The sequence below is a fragment of the Nicotiana sylvestris genome, chromosome 7 (assembly GCF_000393655.2).
Source record: "Nicotiana sylvestris chromosome 7, ASM39365v2, whole genome shotgun sequence".
Classification (NCBI taxonomy): Eukaryota; Viridiplantae; Streptophyta; class Magnoliopsida; order Solanales; family Solanaceae; genus Nicotiana; species Nicotiana sylvestris.
This window is the reverse complement of record NC_091063.1, coordinates 107395664-107403823: the sequence shown is the minus strand read 5'-3', so window position 1 is coordinate 107403823 and position 8160 is coordinate 107395664. Positions and strand designations below refer to the sequence as shown.

The window sequence follows — 8160 nt, the reverse complement described above, 5'->3', positions numbered from 1 at the left end:
TACTTAGGCTGGGAGGCAATGCAAGCCTATAAACAACCTCCCCAACTCTCTCTAAGATCTCAAATGGACCAATAAATCTTGGGCTCAACTTGCGCTTCTTTCCAAATCTTTTCACACCCTTCATAGGCGAAATTTTCAAAAGTACCTTCCTGCCCTCCATATAAGTTACATCACGGACCTTCCCACATAACTCTTCCGTCGGCTCTGTGCTGTTCGAAGGCGAACTTGAATTGACTTCACCTTCTCTAAAGTATTATGAACTAAATACGTATCCAACATCTTAGCCTCACTGGTCTCAAACCAACCAACAGGAGAACGATATTGCCTATCATATAAAGCCTCATACAACGCCATTTGAATGCTGGGCTAATAGTAATTGTTGTAGGAAAACTCTGTCAATAGTAGAAACTGATCCCACTGGTCTCCGAAATCAATAACAGAGGCCCTAAACATATCCTCAAGGATCTGGATAGTTCGCTCGGACTGGCCATCCATTTGCGGGTGAAATACAATGCTGAGCTCCACTTGTGTACCCAACTCTCGCTGAATAGCTCTCCAAAAATAAAAATTGGATTGAGTGTCATGATCTGAAATGATAAAAATGGGTACACCATACAATCGAACAATCTCTCAGAAATTCTCCTAGTGTTCAAATTGATGCAAATGAAATTTCATGATCATGTCCTGAAATTCAAAACTTATACAACAACTTTTTTCTCTTTCAATTTTTTAAAATTTTTTCAACAACTTCATCTACAAGCTTTGTTACAACTTCCATAAAATATCTTTAAAGATCAAATTAGATTCGTTTCTACACACAAATCAAAGTTTCACTATGTGACTATGGTGACTAAGATGCTTTCAAGAAGCCTAAGAATTCATAGTAGGATGCACAAAATTTTCTTTACTTCATTAATCGTCTGATCACAAATTTAAATTAGTTCATTAGCTTTACAAAATTTGCTAACATAATTATGCGTGTTTTCTTTAGCCAGCATTTGGGTTTTTGACGTACTGTTGTTTATTTTACAATCGCCCTCTTAAATATAATTGCATTTGTAATTTTATTGAGATATTTGACCAATAAGACGTAGGTAAATTGATATTCTACTTGATTGTTACGTATTCTATTAACTTCCTCACATTTGATCTAATGAAGAACAAAAATTAGAACAATTTCTTATATTTACTTCTCGGATTTAAAGCAACTATTATGTGTATTGCATAAATTAAATTGAAGAACTTACAGTTTAAATACTTCCACGTTAATTAGATCTCTTGAACACTAGGTCAAGGTTTTTAGTAGCAAAATATATTTTGTATTTGGATGAAATAGAAAGGTTTTTGGTGAAATTCAAACATGCAAGCCATGTGTAATTGACTCGCTAATGTTTGACTTAAATATTGTGCCAACATTATATTTTTCTTATTGATCCCTTCAACCGTGGGTCATTATATTCCATATGACAAATACTTTCTTTATTTTCTTACAACACAAGATCAATGCCGAAAATCTCGCACAATCATCGCTAAAAAGACTGTTGTTTGAGGTCACAACTCAATATCGCTGCCAACTGTATATGGCTTAACACGTAAATATTTTTGCTGGTGAGTGATGGTAAAACTTGAACCTCAAATTATACTGTATAAACTATCTTATTTACCCATTTAGAATTAAAAAAAGATATTTATTTGTTTGGCATCTGAATCTTCATTGGCGTTAATACCCGTTGCTCACATGATATAATTACAGTTAAACCTCTTTATGTTCGAATTTTGTTGATTGTTGTAATCAAATGATGTTATAAAAAACATATACTATAATATAGCATAAAAAGTAATTCTATAAAAAATTTGGTCTTTATGATTGTTATATTGTAAAGTTATTATATAATGAACAGTACAAGTAAAAAGTCAGGATGACTACTAGTGAAAAATAGAATAGACTTCGAGCATTTCATTTACAAATTTTTTCATCGAGTAAATTGATCACGCTTAACTATGCCTTGTAAAAAGGACTAAGCGATCGCTGTAAATAAAATTTAGTGTAAGAATCCGGAGTCAAATCCCAGAGAGAACTACGACTTAGCTACAACTGTTCAATATCGCTAAGAAAACAAGTTTGAACAATTTTCTAAATTATAAAGATTGAGATTTTTATTCTGACTAATCAACTAACAAATACTAGAAAGCAATAAAATTATCAACTAACGAGGATAAAGTTGGTAATACGATTAAGTAGGTCTAGAGTTATAATTTTTTCAATTTTCAGAATTCTTCCCGCTACGTCTCCTATAATTTCGCATAAGTATTTTCTACTAACTGCGAGCACTTCATGTGTCGTAATTCTCTTTCGAGTAACTACAATAATTTACTAGACATATTCTCCCAAACTACACTAGCCAACACTATCTTACCACTCACTATGGCTACATCAAGACTTTATTACTCCTAATCTCATCTTTAAACCCGCCGTATTGATTCCTCACATATGTTAGGAGTGACGTTGTTTAACAACTACCTAAATAAGTACTCTTTCCCAAACAATAGATAATAAATAGGTACAGTCAATTGATGGCCATTCAATCAACTAAAATAAGTATACAGTTAAACAAATAGAGAAATTCAAAGGCTAAATTACATTAAACGTAACAAAAAGTCAACCTCCAAGAGGTTCCATCAAACTCTAGATAAATGAGTTTAGTTACTCATAACCATACAAATAATTATGATAGTAATCGAACGCATTAAAATATAAATTAAGGAAGAATGGACAGAAAACACTCGTGATTCCTTGCTTTCAAGTGTTCCCATAGTCTTCTTGCCTCTCCAATAATGTCTCTCACCAAAAAATAGGTTTAGAATACCTGTTATACATATTGGGCGAGTGTAGGGTCGAAAATACCAAGTCCTACCCGAAATAGAAAAAGGTTCCTACTTGGGCGCCACGGAGGGCGCCTGGTGCCTAGCTCGGTGCCCACTCTATCTTGTGTTGCCTTTTGAGTTTTGAAGGTGCCTAAAAAAACCATACTCCTTTAAATTCTTCTATTTTGGCTTCAATTTGCATATAATCCTTCCATATCATCTTCGACTGACTCCTACACATATAAAGATCATTATTAAGTTCGGGTCACAAATATTCGTACTAAATTTAATAAGATCGAGGCATAATGCAAGATACATTACATGCCAAAATATGAATTTTTATCCAAACATCATCACCCCACACTTAAGCTCTTGCCCATCCTCGAGCAACCTAACACTATGCTAACCCAACAATGCCACATAAGATATCATACAACAGAGGAACATTTAGCAATTCAACTTTGGGTATAGTGACTAACTCTCCTAAACAATTTAGGGGTCGTTTGGTAGGGTGCATAGGAATAATGCTGAATAGGGTGTATTAGTAATGCTGGTATTAGTTATGCTGGTATTAGTTATGCTTGCATTAGTTATGCTGACATATTTCTTATCCATTGTTTGGTTTAATGTATTAAAGCATTGCACAATTTCTAAAGAGACATATTTTGAGAAATATTTTTATATGAAAAAGTTTAAAAAAAATATTTGATTTGTCTACATATATTGTAATATAGAACTAAATATTTATTTATAAAAAAAGGAATATATTAAGTTTTTATTTATTTACTAGAGCTATAATTTTATTTCTCACTACTTGGATTATTTTAAACTTGTATTTAATATAATAACTAGCATATTTTAATCAAGCATAAATTTTGAAGGATAATTTTGTTTTTAACTAAGCTAATGCATGCATTAAAACTCATTGCATTGCTAATACCATGGTTTTATATGCATTAGTTATGCATAGGATAATACCAAATAAGATGTATAAGTAAGGCTTGCATAACTAATGCATAGGTTCAAAATGTCTACCAAATATGGTATTATTAATACACAAAACTAATGCATGCATTATTTTATCTAATGCATCCTACCAAACGACCCCTTAATGCATTACACTTAACTTTTAAATACATACTTTCCATGACCAATTCAAGCAGTGCCACGAACCATTCACAATTTGGTCATTTTTCTTCTTTAAGCACATCAATATATCCACTAACCTGAATCAAGATGAATAGATATAAATATTATACGATTGAGAGAACATATTAATTACGGAAAAGGAACTAAAATGCCCCGGTAGTCTGCGCCTAGGTGCACGAATACCCTCCGTTAAATATTGAGCCCATCTATGTCCCTGCCGTTACCCAAACCGTAGTAGTATTGCTCCTCTAGGCTAATGGGGCCTTACTTTAGCCTAATACAAATTTAAGTGTACCACGTGTCTTAATTAAATGAACTAATTAATTCCCCCTTTTTACTAACCCTCCCCCCACCTTTTTACCCGACCCCATTCTTATGTACCCACTTTTTCACTTTCCCCTTTATTATACTTAGAAAAAATCGATCGGTCCCTTTTCAATTTCACCGCACTTCAACTAGGGTTTTCACTGCTGGACATAATTGCGAGGAGAGATTGGTTGAAAATTAATGTCTGAGATTCAATCGCAACATCAAGGTCAGTAGCTTTTATAATTTTGTTTTTAATTTTTAAACCCTTTTTATTCTCCGTCGGGGTCTAGGATTCTGAAAAGCCTTGTTCTTTTTGTTTTATTTTATTTCTGGTACAATAACCATGTGAAAATGATAGTTTATTGTGTAAACCTGTGACTTTTTATGGTTATGTTGGGTCTTTGTTAGTCCCGATTTAGTATCTTACTTTTATAATGTTTTTAGTCGTTTTCTTTTGTCATTTATCGATAACTGATGTGGTCCATCTGTGTTTGTTTGTTTCTTTTTTTGCATGTGCTTCTTTCAAGGATGATTGATAAAATGGATATTATTTTCAACTATGGGGGTCATTGGGTCCATTCACCTCAGTTACTTTATAGTGGTTCTCTGGTCGACAAATGGATTGATTTAATCCAGATTTGTTGTTTGTTAGAGATATTAGTGAAGAGTTCATCAATTTAGAGTTTAATGAAGTTAAATAATTTTTAGTGAAATGTCCATCCGACAAGTATTATGTAGTTGATAATGATAATGAAATTAGGGCGTTTCAGCTTCTCATTTCTTCTCAATTCAAGGTTATAGAGTTCTTTGTTGTTGATAGGGATGACCTCGAGCTTACTGTGGTTGCTTTAAATATCATTAGACATACTGAAAATCGTGATGTACAAGTATAAGTTGCTACTGAAGGTGAAGAAAGTGATGATTTATTTCAGTGGTGCATCTGACTATGATGAATATAATCTTGAGGAACTTGAAATACTTAACCAAGAGAGGAGGAAAAATCTAGATACAAAATTGGAAAATTATATGGATCTATACTTAGGTATGACCTTTAAGGATATACATGAAGCAAGACATGTCATCAATTTTTATTCTGCTGCTTATAAGAAAGCTTTGGTAACTAAGAAAAGCGACACAACTAGATCCATGTATACATGGCAAAATGAATGCCCATTTGTTTGTCTTATCTCCAAAGATGGGGGTTGTCATAGTTTTTAAATCTAAACCACACCTGTGATGATGCTTTTGTGAACAAGAGAGATGATGCGTCGACATTGGCTCATTACTTTAAAAACAAAATCCAAAACAATCAAAAATTTAAGGTGAAGGATATGAAAGGGGAGCTAGAGGATGATTACATGTTAAATGTATACAAATGGCAGTTGAAGAGGGCTAAAAGATTGGCTTTGCAAAAATTAGAGGGCAACTTTGTTGATGATTACAAGAAGCTTGAGGCATATTCCAAAGAAATTAGGGATAGCAATCCTGGAAGTGATGTTATCATAAATATATCAAAAGAGGCATTGTTGGCAGGAAAAAGAAGATTCCTTAGAATGTACATCTTTTTTTATACCTTGAAGCAAGGTTGGAAAAATAGTTTGAGGCCATTTATTGGGTTAGAGGGGTCTTTTTCAAAGGAAGGGCTAGAGGTCAATTGTTGGTTGTCATTGGTCAAGATGCTATGAACCAATTTTATTCATTGGCATGCGCTGTAGTTGATAAAGAAAATAGCAGGACATGGACCTGGTTTATGGAGATACTGCAGAGGTCTTTGGACCTAAAAGATGGTACTGGAGTGACATTTATTTTTGATATGCAGAAAGTAATATTTTTTATAGCATTCTGAATTTTAATTGTTCTCCTTATTTTATGAATTTCTCTAATTTTTGTTATTCTATTCTTTGATATCATAGGGTTTGCTAGATGCAGTAAAGACTATGCTGCCTGAAGCACATCACAGATATTGTATGAGACATATTGAAGTAAATTGGTGTAAAAAATGGAGAAATGGTGAAATAAAAAAAACTAATGTGGTGGTGTGTCTGGAGTAGTTATGAGGAAGAATTTGTAGATCAATTGTCAAAATTGGGAGAATTGTCTAAGGATGCTGCAGAAGATCTATTGCACTATCCACCAATTTCTTGGTGTATAGATTACCTTGATACTCAGTGTAAGAACACGATGGTAGACAACAATTTCACGAGCCATTCAATGTTGGGATACTGGAGGCTAGGAGCAAGCATATCACCAAAATGTTAGAAGAAATTAGGGTAAAAGTAATGAAATTGTTGGTTGCTAATGAAGCTAAGGTTAGCAGTTGGACTGTTGATTACAGTCCACAAAGCATGAAACTCTTTAGTGATTATAGGCAAATTGCTCAAGGTTGTAAGGTGATTTTTGGTGGTAATAGTGGATATGAGGTATTAGAAGGCGAGGATAGACACACAGTCAATCTCCAGCAAAAGAGATGTACTTGTAGGCTTTGAGACTTGTCTGGTATTCCTTGCCCTCATACAATAAGGGCTTTGATATACAAGAAGAATGATCTTCTAACAGAAATGAATTGGCGGTATAGCAAGAATGCTTACTTGGTAACATATCAACATAAGATGAAGCCTATGAAGGGTTCAAAGTTCTGAAAAATTACTCCTGCTTCAAAAAAGAAGCGCCATGACAGTCACATTACATTATCCAACTTGAGATTAAACCAACAAAGCAACACCGTGATATTCCAATGATAATCCATTGCTTGAATACTTTATCCTTCAACTTTTGAATCAACCCAACGTCAACTGCCAGTAAATTCTCAAGATCTGCAACTGTCTTCTTTAAATCATCATTTTCTTTCATCTTCTCAATTTTTTCGGCCACATAATTTTCAAGATCGACCATCCTTCGCTGCAAAATATTCTTTTCGTGTCGAAGACTATCTTTTTCCTTTTTTAACTTGCAGATCAGTTCTATGATTCTAGGAGGAAGCTCGTCATCCTCCCATTCCCAATAAGAACATTTTTTTCCCTGTCCAAATATCACAAAGAATTATCCAGAAATCACCATTTACCCGTAAACTAATCTTATTCTACACATAATTAATTGAGACTTACCTCAGACATTGAACACTTGAAAAATCGTCTCCCAGCATTTAACAGAGTCCAAACAACAAAATAGCTAGCAGCCTTTCCACAATAACAATTTCTCCTCAACCCAGTTGAGACACTAGAACACTCAGATATTTTCTTTATGGGTGGGGATGTTGAAGATGACAGAAAAATTACCCTAAACCTAAACTTATTTCAAAGTTTATGAGATGGCAAGAAAAATTGAGTTGAGATTAATGAAATCATAGAAGAAGAAGAAGAAAGGAAAGAAGCGATGATGAGTAAATAAAAGGAGGTGGGGTCGGTAAAAAGGGTGGGGTTGGTAAGAATTGATTAACATTAATTGAGACTTATTAATGGTAGCAGAAGACTAAAGATACGTCAGTTAGCCTAGAGGGGCAATAATACCACGGTTTGAATAATGGCAGGGACACAGATGGGTTCAATATTTAACGGAAGGTATTTGTGCACCTGGACGAAGACTATAGGGGTAGTTTAGGCCTTTTCTCCGTATTAATTACCCAAGTATAGATTTTTGTTTGCTCTTTAAAATATAACCACAAAAAAATGATGGTCCCCTTGGATGGCCAAAAGTGTTATGGTAAAGGAACCAAGGAGGATTCACGTAATTCATGGATTGCTCTGAACAATTTAAAATATTTGGTAAGCAAATAAATAGAAATTTCAGTCAACTCATAACTTTTTTGTAGAAAATAAATACTCTTTTTAGTTACCTAAT

At 33.9% G+C, this 8160-nt stretch overlaps 1 long non-coding RNA gene across 1 annotated transcript; it reads right to left on the bottom strand.

The window, feature by feature from the left end:
• Positions 1–2726: 2726 nt before the first annotated feature.
• On the bottom strand, positions 2727–7654 carry LOC104221099 (uncharacterized). The gene is made up of 3 exons (XR_709650.2): positions 7428–7654; positions 6912–7341; positions 2727–3098 (listed from the first exon to the last, which is right to left on the bottom strand). It is a non-coding gene; the product is annotated as an uncharacterized lncRNA (long non-coding RNA).
• Between the last annotated feature and the right edge of the window lie 506 nt (positions 7655–8160).